A 14,225-nucleotide genomic window follows, 5' to 3' on the forward strand; every position below is an offset into this window, starting at 1 on the left:
TCTTTTTTTGTCTTATAAGTGGTAGAAAATTTCCAGACTATAGATTGACATCTAGTGGTCAATTTGGAAACTACAAGCAACTTATCCCTCTTTTTTCCAATGGACATTTCCATTGGATTATTATATGTGTATTTTTCTAATTTTATTTTTTTACTCTCTAATTTCTAGCATATACAATTCATCCCTTCGTTTTTGGGTTAATACGTTTTAAACGTTTATTTGCTAGTTATGTTTTAATGTACCATTATTGTTGTTAGCCTTAAGTGGGACTGAGGCTGCGTATTAAATTAAGTATTTCTCGATTGGTCTATGGATTAATCGAGACACTATAAAGAACGCTGACTTTGTGACTGGGTACGCTTCCTGGTGACGTGTCAAACAAAACGTACGTCGAGGCGGTATCCAGTCACGTTCGTTTACGTCTAGTTCCGGTCGTCCTTGGTTATCAGCTGTCCTTTGGTGGAACGCACGCCTACACCACGAGGAACTACGTATCCATTACGAAACTTTTGTTTTAAGCAAGCAGCCCCAGTGCCAGGTTGGGCACTGACATATGTAAGCAGCCATTTGGCCTTATGTTTTTTCAATTTATTATTAAACGGTGTTACGCTATGGATTTTTGTTTGGCTTTTTTTATGACCTATCTGAGTCTATGAGGAGAAGCTTCTGTCCATACGAGGTCCACCTTATTCCATGTGAGCAGGGAATCAACCTGCATAAGCCTATTTGACTATCTTTTTAATTAAAGTAGTCAACAGCATCTGGTAAGAAGACATCTTTATCTTCACAAGTGGGGTGTTGTTTCTATGTCCATAAGTTTTTGGTGAAGGGACGTTTCATTACGTTATAGAAGATTCCAGCAGTCTTTTGATTTATGGATTCAGAAGGAGCTTTTCACTGAAAAAATCACTGTCTTTTGGACTTTGGAGTTATATTTATTCAAGTTTTTTTGTTTTCCTTTTGGTGTCATCACCCAATTGGGACTTTATTTATTATTGTTTTTCATTATATTTTGGTTGTAATTTTTTTGTTTATTGCAGTTTTGTAATATGGTGTGTATTATTTTAGATACCATTTGATTATCAAATTTTCACATTTTTTGGATATTTATATTTACTCTAGCGCCCCTATCATCATTATATCTTCAGCATGACAAGTTTTCTTCTTGTTCTTTTAGGGAGCAGCTATTAGTTGTTTGATTCACTGACTATAGGTCAATTTGATATCTTTTTTTTTATTTTTTGTGGCGCAGAGTTTATTAGTTGCTGTGTATCAGCCACTTTTTTTCACATTTATACCCCTCTAATGTCTGGGTGTATGCGGATGGCCTCTGCTAGGGGTTCCAGGCATAGAATAAAAAGAAGAGGCGACAAGGGACAGCCCTGTCTGGTGCTACCTTTAGATTTCTATGCTGTATATTCTGAGGTATTGGCCCCTGAGCTACTAAATCTGTATACTTACCTTTTTGAGTCAGATTCCCTCCCAGACACCCTGCGACAAGCGACAATTATAGTAATTCCAAAACCAGGTAAAGATCCGCACCGCCCCGATTCGTATCGCCCGATTTCACTGTTACAGGTGGACATAAAAATCCTAGCCAAAGTATTAGCGTCCCGGTTATGCCCCCATATCTTGTCCCTTATCCATCCAGATCAGACAGGTTTCATGCCCGGTAAAAACATGGCGATGAACATCCACAGACTCCACATGAACTTGCAAGCTTCCCACAACAATGGGGGTACTAGGGCCGTGGTGGCGTTGGACGCGGCTAAGGCATTTGATTCAGTGGAATGGGGATATCTGTGGGAATGCCTTCGACGATTTGGGTTTGGGCCTAACTTTTTAAAATGGGTCAAAATTCTATATTTTTCTCCGTAGGCGAGCGTGGCGGTAAACGGTTGCCTGTCTGGTCCTCTTCCCTTGGGACGGGGGACCAGGCAGGGGTGCCCACTATCCCCGCTTTTATACACCCTGGCGGTGGAACCGTTGGCTGTATCCCTCAGGTCCAACACACTCATTAGGGGCCTTAGAGCGGGGTCCATAACGGAGGCGGTGAGCATGTACGCAGATGATATGCTCCTGTACCTTGAGGATGAGGGGCCCTCCTTGAGAGCCGCTCTTAGTACCATCGAAGACTTTGGTAAACACTCGGGCCTTACTATTAACTGGGCAAAGTCGCTAATTCTCCCCATTGACCTATCCCCGCCGGAGCGTGACGCGGCCTCCTTCCCATTGTGCAGAGTGTCTTCCATCCAGTACGTGGGAGTCCAGATTACTAGAGAACCCTCCGATTACATAGTTCATAATATTGAACCTCTGATTTCGTATTTGAAAAATAAAACTCAATCCTGGGCTAGACTCCCCCTCGGTGTAATGGGAAGGATAAACTTAATCAAAATGATTCTCCTGCCCAAGTTCTTATACAAATTCTGGCAAGCGTCTACTCTTATCCCCCTTAAATATTTTAAAACCATAGATACTATCCTTAATTCCTTTATCTGGGGCTCTGGCAGACACAAGTTGGCTTGGAATACACTTAAGAATCCTACCAATATGGGGGGAGCTGCACTCCCCGACTTCCACGCCTATTACATTGCTGCCCAGCTCTCCCACTTCTTTCACCTACACAAAGCAGACGCTTCCAGGTACCAAGCACTGCTATGCGGAATGCCTAATAGCCACGCCCACTCTCCCCTTCAGGTTTTGTTTAGGGGGAGGGAGCCTAACAGGAGAGTGAAGAGTCATGCTTCATTGCTGATTCAACATAGGCGGGTATGGGGAATCGCACAAAAGATGTTGGGGGCGGACTGGGTGAACTCCCATATACCCCTGTGGTACAATTCTCAGCTGAGGGAGCTTAGAGGGCTGCCGGGTGCGAGTCTCTGGGCCTCCAGAGGGGTGGTGTACCTGTATCAGGTCATCACCCCGCTGGGGGTACGCAGCTTTCAGGCGCTGCAGAGAGAGTTTGAGATCCCCCCGCATATGGTCTTTCGTTTTGCGCAGTTATCCCATGCCCTTCGGGCTCAATTCGAGGGGGGATTCCCTGATCCTCAAGAGCTGTCAATAGTGGGTGTTATAGTTGGTGAGGAGCCCACGAAGCTAATATCTACTCTATACGACTCCCTTAGGAGACGTGCTGTAGCCAGAATTGCAGAGGTAGCAAGATATAGGTGGGAGGAGGATGTGGGCCCGCTTGAGAGGGAGGAATGGGAGGAAATCTTAGATAAGGTTAAGCAAGTTTCCCCTAGGATAACCGACAGACTGACTCAACTTTACATCCTACATAAATACTATCTTACTCCTGCCAGAATTCGCAGATACAAACCCTCCCTGGAACCGGGGTGTCCACATTGTGGGAGTCTTCCGTGCTCCTTTTACCATTTGGTGTGGTCTTGTCCGGACGTCCAGGCCTTTTGGCTGCAAGTCTTTCAATTTCTCCACGACCATATGGGCTCCCCCCTTCAGGTGGACCCCAAAACTTTTTTACTAGGCCTGGAGCTGGACGTCCCGGCGGACCCCTCGAGTGCTTTTTTTTATTCAAGAAACGTTATTCAGTGCTAGGAAGCTAATTGGCCGGCTGTGGATGCGGCCAGAAACCCTGACGTTCAGGGCTTGGGTAGCTGAGGTTAACCTAGCTTTGCCGATGAAGAAAGTTATTTATGCACACAGGGGCTGCCCAAACAAATTCAATAAGATCTGGGACCGATGGCTCAATAATCCAGACACTTGTGTGGACTAGATATACTGACATGTTACGACTTCCCTGGGTGACCTGTGTGGGGCAGACCACTTTTACCTGATCCACTTTAGGTGGACCGGGTGGGCTGATCCTTGGATAGCCCGGAAGAGGGAATGTAAAGGCAGGCTAGGGCACATGGGGTCTAGAGTACTATTTACGTATTGAGCAAACTTGTGACATGGTGCTTATCTTCTTGTATTGATCAGGAACCAGTAAATGCCATTGACGTGTTTTTACGGGTTATTGTTTTTTCCTGTTTCTTTGTTTACTATGCAGCGCAGTTTCAGTGCTTATACATGTATAATGACATAGTCTTAATGGATCTGGCCTGTGTTTTTCTATGTGGCGGAGCTACTTCTGCTTGTTGTTACCCTTTGTAGCCGAATGTACCAAAACTGTAACCTTTTTACTGTGCCATTTACCAATAAACTTTTTTTTTTTTTTAATTGACGTGGGGGGTTCCCCCTAAATATCCACACCAGACCCTTCTGGTCTGGTATGGATATTAAGGGGAACCCCGCGTCAAATTTTATTTTTTTTTTACGTGGGGGTTCCCCTAAAAATTCATGCCAGACCCTTTATTCCGAGCATGCAACCTGGCAGGCCGCAGGAAAAGAGGGGGGACGAGAGAGCGCCCCCCCCTCCTGAACCGAACCAGGCCACATGCCCTCAACATTGGGAGGATGCTTTGGGGTCCCCCCCAAAGCACCATGTCCCCATGTTGATGGGGACAAGGGCTTCTTCCCCACAACCCTGGCCGGTGGTTGTGGGAGTCTGCGGGCGGGGGGCTTATCAGAATCTGGAAGCCCCCCTTTAACAAGGGGATGCTCAGATCCCGGCCCCCCCCCGTTTGAAATGGTAAGGGGGTACAAAAGTACCCCTACCATTTCACAAAGAAAGTGTAAAAAATAGTTAAATAAGGCAAACACACTTTTGAAAAATTCCTTTATTAAAAATAAAAAAATAGAAAAAGCATTCCAGCGGTGGTAATCCACTCTTGCTAACCAGCGACGGATGATTATCTCTCCGGGGTCCAGCGATGGCTGATCTGATCCAGCGACGGGTGATCTCTCAGTCCAGCGCAGTCCATCCATGCATCCTCTGTCTCCACTGTCAGAGACACTGCGGGATCCCGGCAGCCTGACTTTTCTTATATGAGGAGGGCAGGGCCACCCGTCACCTGACCCTGCCCCCCTCTGATGCTAGTGGGGAAGCCAGGCTTCCCCAATGACGTATGGGTGACCCCGCCCCTGCTCTGATGTAACGCAAGTTTCCGTTACATCAGAGGGGGCGAGGTCACCCATACCTCATTGGGGAAGCCCGGCTTCCCCCGCTAGCGTCGGAGGGGGCGGGGTCAGGTGACGGGTAGCCCGCCCTCCTCATATAAGAAACGTCAGGCCGCGGGGATCCCGCAGTGTTTCCAACAGTGGAGACCGAGGATGCATGGATGGACTGCGCTGGACTGAGAGATCACCCGTCGCTGAATCAGATCAGCCATCGCTGGACCCCGGATAGATGATCATGTGTCGCTGGATAGCAAGAGTGGATTACCACCGCTGGAATCTTTTTTTTTTTTTATTTTATTTTTTTTTTTTAAAGGAATTTTTCAAAGTGTGTTTGTCTTATTTAACAATTTTTTACACTTTCTTTGTGAAATGGTAGGGGTACTTTTGTACCCCCTTACCATTTCAAACAGGGGGGGATCTGGGGGTCCCCTTGTTAAAGGGGGGTTCCAGATTCTGATAAGCCCCCCGCCCACATATCCCCACAACCACCGGCCAGGGTTGTGGGAATGAGGCCCTTGTCCCCATCAACATGGGGACATGGTGCTTTGGGGGAACCCCAAAGCATCCTCCCAATGTTGAGGGCATGTGGCCTGGTAGGGTTCAGGAGGGGGGCGCTCTCTCGTCCCCCCTCTTTTCCTGCGGCCTGCCAGGTTGCGTGCTCGGATAAAGGGTCTGTTATTTATTTTTAGGGCGACCCACACGTCAATTTTATTTTAATTTGACGCGGGGTTCCCCTTAATATCCATACCAGACCTGAAGGGATGGCCTCCCCCAGAGCTCTATAGGCAATACAGGAACAGATGTCACCCAGATTGCACAAGACGGAACCCTGAAGGACACCACTCTCCCAACTTCTATGGCAGAAGAAATCATTGTTGTCATCCTCAAACCCGGTAAAGACCCTGAGCTATACACCTCTTATTGCTCCATATCTCTGCTTAATGCCGACGCCAAGATTCTTACTAAAGTTTTAGCTAGAAGACTTAATGAGTTTATTCTTACCCTAATTCAGGAAGACCAAACCAGATTTATGCCGGGTAAGGGGACAGATATAAATCTTCACAGGCTCTATACAGTTATGGGCGCCAAGGAGTCCCTCACCTGACTTTATGCAGTAGCCTCCCTGGACACAGAGAAAGCATTAGATTCGGTGGAATGGAATTACCTATGGGAGGTCCTGCATCAATTTGGCTTTGGCCCTAACTTTATATCCTGGGTGCAGGCTCTCTATAGGTCACCAAAGGCCAGAGTTCGCACATGGTCGACTCTTTCTCCACCCTTCCGTCTTCACAGGGGTACCAGACAGGGCTGCCCACTATCCCCTGCACTTTTCGCGTTGTCCATAGAACCAATGGCGATTCTCCTGCATTCCTTTCCCTTAGTTAGCGGTTTTGTCCAAGAGAAAATATCCTTCTATGCGGACGATACCCTGCCGTACCTTAGGAACACCTCAAATTCATTAGGGGCTGCCCTGTCACTTATAAACACCTTTGCATTAACTGGGGAAAATCTGTGGTATTTGCGCTACACCCAACGGAGGCCTCGATACCAGCATATACTCCTCTACAGAGGGTAGCACAATTTAGGTATTTAGGAGTGGAGATTCATAGGGACTTAGCACAGTTTATCCCTCTCAATCTGACCCTGGTGCCGTCCCTCCTGACTCAGAGTTGCACTGCCTGGAAAACAATGCCCCTTACAACAGTCGGAAGGGTTAACCTTGTCAAAATGTCTGTGCTGCCTAAATTTTTGTATATCTTTAGACAAAGCCCGGTACATATTCCAAACTCGTTCTTTAAAAAATTAGATGGCTTGATAATCTCATTTATTTGGAATGGTGATATTCCCAGAATAACCAACTTCACTCTGCAATTGCCTCTCTCCTTGGGATGCCTCGCCCTGCCCTGCTTTCTCAAATACTACTGAGCCGCTGTCCTTGTCATGCTCAAATGGTGGATGTCGGAGGTGCTGGCCAACCCCACATCTACATTGGAGGCAGCATTGCTTGGGTCCTACTCAAAATTGAGAAATGTAATACACTGTGGACCTAGGTCCAACCCACATATCAGCTCCTCCATGCGGACCACTCTAAGGGTCTGAGAAACTGTCCAGGCCAAGGTCCAGAAGCTCAAAGGCTGGTTCCCCGCACTTCACCATGGGGGAATCCGCTGTTGCTACACTTCCAATCTATTCCGGATCCTGTGTTGTGGGCCTGCTTTGACATTAAAATGTTGGCAGACATTGTGTCCCCCAATGGTTTACTTACGTTTGATGTCTTGAAACAGCAAAGAGGGCCCCCAAACCACATGTTTTTTAGGTATCTGCAGCTCCACCATGCCTTTCGGTCCCAGTTCCCTCTATCCCTTGTGCTGGAGACCACTGGGGTCAAGGGGCTGTTTAGTGCAGTGGAGGAAACTAAACCCCTTTCCACCCTATACTCTGGCAGGACTGAACACCTCTAAGGTTTCACAGCTGTTCGCGGTGTGGCAGATGGATATGCCCACAGTGGCCGATGATGATTGGGAAGGGGGCATTCAGCAACACCTCTCCCTGATGATCTCTGCCAGTGACAGATTCATTCAAATTAAGTTTTTGCACAGGGCATATTTCTCTCCACATCAACAAGCTAGAATATACCCTGATAGCAGCCTGGCCTGTCCCAAATGTGCCTCAGAAGAGGGTTCTTTCTTCCATCTTGTTTGATCCTGTCAGCATATACAAAGTTTCTGGAGGGCAGTAGTCAATGTTATTAACTCTGTCAGTAAATTAAAAGTTCCATGTGACCCAATACCACTGCTGCTTGAGATAGTTGACACATTGGAAGCCCCCCAATCAAAGAAACTATTTGTATTCTTTGGAGCCTTCTACGCCAGAAAGGCGATCCTGCTGCAATGGAAGGGAACTATCCCACCGATGATACAGCAATGGAGAACCCTCATAAGCAAGGCCCTGTCATTGTACAAGCTGACTTTTTTAGGATGCAATTGCCCCAAAAAGTTTGCTAAGATATGGGAGCCATGGGTTCAGGAGGAACAGCTTCCCCTGGAGTAGGGATTGGAGCCAAAAGATCAACACTTATGACGAAGGTCATTTAATCACCCAACCATTCACATCAGGTAATCTATAAAATAAATGTTGCTGTCTTCCCCAGTTCCCCAGTAGGGATACCCTTCCTCCAAGCCCCCTTACTTGATACCTATCTACCCTCCTTAGGGCAAATGATGACCCACCAACAGATGGAAACCAATATGCACTCAAAGCTCACTGTCCGCTGTTTGTGGTGTTTCATATATCTGCGTACCTCCCTGAACAGAGTGAGCGATACTCTCTGTTACAATACGCAAATGCAATACTTAATGTGTACCAGTGTTTTCACCCCCCTCTCCAGTTTTCAATGAAGATAACCCACTTTTGTTAAAAAAAAGTCCAACTTCAGTTTCAGTTCCTGCAGTCTTTGTCTATTATATACGAAACAAAAGTACTTCTGTTATAATCTTCTTTTGATACGCCTTGAGGTAATATCACACCTAATGGTTTTAAAGGGTGTGTAAACCATAACAATTAAGTATTTGTATTTGGTTCCTTTTTTGTTATATATACCATACCTCCCAACTTTCTGAGATGGGAACGAGGGACACGTATTAGCAAAATAATGTAGGTATAGGGCACACCTTTAAAAAAAAATAAAAACAGTTCCCCCACAACCGGGGTTTTTAGGCAGCAAGAGACAGTAATAGAAGCCAATAGAGGTAGTATAAAAGGTATTTTAATATTAATTGGTAAAAACAAACATGAGCTTCACCTGAGCACTTATATAACAGACAAAATCATGTATATAAAGTACATATAATGTCACATGGAAGTATAATAACAGACACGGCTATGTTACACTGTATGGGTAGATAACAGTGAAAGCATGAAACTACCGCGTTTCAACCCCAAAGGGGGTCTTCTTCAGAGATGGTGGTCTGTTTAAAAGAAAAACAAGGTTACACTGAATACATGAATCCGGTGTTATACATGTTGGGGATACCCAATATTAATTTAAAATGGTTTACCCGATGATGTACTTCCAGGTAGGTAAGGTGGATTATAGTGCTTCGGATAGGATTCCCCCATAGAGCAATGTCTCAATTTCCTTTACGCATCTGGAGTGGTACCTGGTCCATATGTGTTGCCAAGATGCCAGGGGGAAGAGGAGGCAGCGTCACAGACCCACTGGCGTGACTCGCGGGAGGTCACACTATTACCTTGCCCCCCAGAAAAGAAAAGAAAAATCCGGGGGGTAGGTGCGAGTAAAGGTACACCAATGATATGGTGAGTCACACCTGCAGCGAAATCCCAACAATAGGCAAAAAGTTAAAAGCGAGGATTATTTAATATTGGAAAGATGGGGTGCATAATATGATATGAAGTTAATACTATCATATACTCATTATGTATGCCAAAAGTTGTATACATATATATATATATGTGCACCCCCAATTGTCCAAATATCCATATAACAAGCTTTCTAAAACCCGAGCAGAGAAAAAGAAAGGAGGGGGGGACCATACCTGGGAGTATCTAAGGAGCCTAAGAAGAGGGGGAAAGGAGGAAAAAATAGCCAAAAATTAGTGAGTGTGTAGATGTGTGCTGCTGTGTGGGCCGTGACACACAAGAGAGAGGGTGAAGGGGAAAAAAAGGGGGAAAAGAGAGAAAAAAGAAGGAGTGATGAGCAGTGGGCTGGTGAAGACGGTGGAAGTGTGAGCGCTCAAGCAGAAAAAGAAAGAATGAGCTAAGAAATGGTAAACAAGTGAAGAAAAATAGGGCACACCTTTTTCCCTGCCCCCTTAAAGGAGATTTATATATAAAAAAATGATTAGATAAACCCACAAGTGCTTTTTTTTACCACTACTATTCCTTTTTTAATGGGTTTTGAAATTTACAAATGCAGCATTTAGAATGTGGATAAAAGGTTTAGCACTGGGAAACACTTTTTAAAAGATAAATAGTGTATTTTATATACAACTATATAGCTCAGAGCAAAATGAGGGACAAAAGAGGAGAGAGGTACAGAGGGACTTTGTTCCAAATCAGGGACAGTGCCTCGAAATCAGGGACAGTTGGGAGCTATGCTTATACTATTGAACGTATTTTGTTACATCTTGCACCTTTATAGATTTTGTATGGTAAGTGTTATCACCCTAGGACAGGAGGTTTTATACAGGCAGAATAAAGAATAAAATGCCTGAAAAAAAGACAATGAGTGCATCCACCAAATCTACAGGTTATTAAGCTGCTACGTACAACATATATATGAAGAAAATAAGAACACTGCACACCAACAGCTCAATGTGTAGAGGTGAATGGAATCGGTCTCATCATCAGCTCCTCCTTGAAGCGTTTCGCCCCCAGTGGCTTAGGGTAGGGGATTGGGTGAAACCTATCAGTTAAAAGCAACAATGGGGTGAGTGCTAGTCATACACAAAATAAGCAGCTAGCACTCAAAAAGGTGAACAAACAACCTACAAAAAACAATCGAATAACAACAGAAGTGCAGCACTTAAAATAATATATCTAGTAAAAGTCCAAAACAGAAGAATAAAGTCCCAAATAAATCAGTTCTACTAATTAGAAAAGTCTTTGGTAGGTTCCAGAAATCCACAGTGACAGTGTAGTGTCCCAAAACACTCATCTGAAAATAAAAAAAGCCTAAAAAATCCAAAATATTCCACAGTGCTCCTTAGTAGTGGTATCCTGTCACCATTTTATGCACTCATCCAACATAAAGCCTTTAAGAGCCTTGTAGTAATATCCTGGAGCTTGGCAGCATCTCATTCAGAGTGGTAGATAATTCCTAGGCATATTCCTTGAGAACGTGCTTGTGCACAAAACACCTCAGGAGGTGCCTACACGCTGATGCCATTGCTGCCGTGTCCCTGTGCTATTTTATTTCACTCTCTGATGAGTGTTTTGACACACTACACTGTCACCATGGATTTCTGGAACCTAGCAAAGACTTTTCTGTTTAATAGGACTGATTTATTTGGGACTTCATTCCTCTGTTTTGGACTTTCACTAGATATATTCCATTTATCGCTGCACTTCTGTTGTTATTAGATTGAAATCCATCAGTAGTGTGGTCAAGGAGCTGAGGCTGAGGCCATTTCCATTCAACTCTACACATTGAACAGAGTGCAGTGTCCTCATTTTGCATGGCTATCTTGCTCTTTCGATGAAGCTTTCTCAGATACCTGCACCCCCTTCCTTTTTAGTGGATCACCACTTATGCCGCGTACACACGACTGGACTTTTCGAGGGACTAGGTCCGACGGACTTTCGAAGTTCTGACAGAGTTCTGATGGACTTTACGAATGAACGGACTTGGCCACACACAATCACACCAAAGTCCGACGGATTCGAACGTGGTGACGTACGACCGGACTAGAATAAGGAAGTTCATAGCCAGTAGCCAATAGCTGCCCTCGTGTCGGTTTTTGTCCGTCGGACTAGCATACACACGAGCGGATTTCTCGGTAGGAACTGGGTCTGGCGGAGTTCCGGCGGAAAAATTTGAAACATATTCCATTTCTAAAGTCTGACGGATTTTTGCAAATCAAAAGTCCGCTGCAGCTCACACACGATCAAATGGTCTGCCGGAATCGTTCCGTCGGACCTTTGATGTCGAAAAGTCCGGTCGTGTGTACGCGGCATTAGAGTACAACATATATATGTTACATTATTGTACTTGATTTTAGATACACTTAACCTATTTTGCATAGTTTATATACTGTTTATGTCAATTTTAGTCAACGTATACGGTATATCATCAATATTAAAGCCATGCTCGCCACCACAACAACAGCTGTAATGACAGCCTTCATAAATTAATAAAGATCAGAACTTAGCTGCCATACTGACAACACAGCCCGATGGCTTACACTGAGCAGCAAGGAAACACATGGAAACACACTGAATAGTTAAAATGTCAGATTCTTTTGAAGCAGATGCTGGCTCATCAGTAATGCACTGATACGTTCATTTTAAGATAAATAGTTCATATTTCTCAAAGGAAAGGTTTGCTTTGGGTTAGTGGATTGAACCAATGCTAATATTTTCTGAACCACTGGCTCACAGCACAGATATATTGTAGCCTAAATATATCACAATTTTCTAAGCATTTACTCCATGCAGACCATAGAAAACTCTGTATAAGGTCATCCTAGAGGAAATAATTGAAAAGTGTTAAGTGTTGGTCACTGAAGTGCACCTGAACTTCTTACAGCATGAAACAGAGGAAGTCCCTTTTCTTACCTTCTTCTGGACAGACACTCGGCCATGTCAGGTCACTTATTTTACTTATTTTTTATTTTATTTTCTGGACACAAGCAAGATACTGCTGCTCTTGCTTGGAACTTGGAACTTTACTAAAAGTGTCAATGAATGATACCTTTATCCAAAGATCAAGACGGATCATGGTGAAACAAGGTTAAAGTAATGTGTTGCTCCAACAAAACCATCTGCATACAAAATTTGTCAGTAGTCTCTAGTTGGTGCAAATACCATAATAAAATATCTTTACAACACAGTCTCTTACAATCTCCTATGCTAACCCTTCAGGAATCCTCAGGCTGACATAGTTGTGGCACTGCTTAGTGGCAGGTTGTTCAGCCAGTTCCCAAAATATGGCCCACATGAAAAGTATACATGTTTTTTTTTTTTTCAAGATGGTGTGCAAGTGACCCCAGTAGCCAGGGCTCAAGTCCTGCAGGAACTGTTGGGAACGGAGTTCCTGTACTTTTTCCACAACAGGAACTCAGTTCCCATTAGTAGCCGAGTCCTGCAAGACTTTGAAGTATGCGAGCTGTGTGGCAGGTGCTACACCAGCAGCTGCCAACACAGCTCGCAATAGTAAGTGCCGCACACCTGACCATTCAGGCATTGCCAGTAGGGGGCCCCATGACAGCTTCCGCTTCGATCTACCTGTCAATCACAGCTAGCTGACGGGTAGATCAGGTCCCTGCTGCTAAGAGATTGTATTTAGTCAGACCTCTCCTGATGTGCTCCTCCCCGCCGACCCCTCCTGATTTTCTGTCATCTCATATTCCCCCCCCTCCCCCAGTCTCCTGCATACTTGCTCTGTGTGTCCTGCTGAATCCCCCCCTCCTCCATCTTCAGTGCCATATGATGAGAGAACCCAGAGGATGAGCACAGCTATTCTGCTCACAGGACATGCAGGGAGAGAGGTGAGCTGAGGGAGGAACATCAGTTTGGGGTGGTAAGCTGAGCACAATACCTGTTTAATGCCAGAAGGGAAGTTTATCTGGAAATACATGAAGGGTTGGAATAGCAGCGAGTGTGTGTTGGAGCCCTGCAGAGTTTGCAGCCCCCCAAGCAAACATACATCTCCTAAGCAGGAACACATCACTATCTCCCCAAGCATTCTGTCCAGATAATGTGCAGTTAATTTATGACCTTTCCGTTTTACCCTGTGTTATCCAAACTCTGTTCAATGAAAAAGTGTAAACTCGGCACATAAACACTCTATATACAAAATAACATTCCCCAATGAAGATCAGAACATGATAATCATATTTGCATGGAAGCACAATTGAATGAATTCTGATTATTCAGAGAATTACCGTATTTATGTTTATTGAGGATTGTTTTTTCATGTACTAACAGTTAAGCTTCATACACACAATATGAAAATTGGATGAAAAATACCACTTTTGAAGCGTTCCTGCATATGAGCGTATCATTTTTTTTTTTTTGGTGGGGGAGTGGATCTTGGGTGGGAGTTCCCACACTTTTTTCCCCAGGGCTTGACCCCTGCCAGTAGCCATTTCCACTGAGCTTTAGGTTTCTGTTTATTCTGGCCCTAGGCCATACCAGGATTCATATAAAAATACTGAATACATATACTTAAGAAACCTCACTCTAAATCTAGTGGTTACAGGCTAGATTACAAAGGGGTCCCATTAGACCTCTGACTTCCATAGGACATTAGAGCCTGGCTCACCAAGTGCATAACACAAAAGGGAACCATTTGCTTTACCACCAGGCAGATGGACCTTTCCTAGTCAAGCCACAACTCACTGCCACTCACCAACACTTCTAATGCTGCACTCCTTGCCATATGTGCTTCTAGTCCACACTATGTCCACTAAGGAGGTGTGGTTGGCTTAAAACCATTACTGTTGTAGCCAGATGCTTTT

Source organism: Lithobates pipiens, unplaced genomic scaffold (assembly GCF_037356315.1).
Source record: "Lithobates pipiens isolate NorthernLeopardFrog02 unplaced genomic scaffold, aLitPip1_a1.2 Scaffold_30, whole genome shotgun sequence".
NCBI classification, from domain to species: domain Eukaryota; kingdom Metazoa; phylum Chordata; class Amphibia; order Anura; family Ranidae; genus Lithobates; species Lithobates pipiens.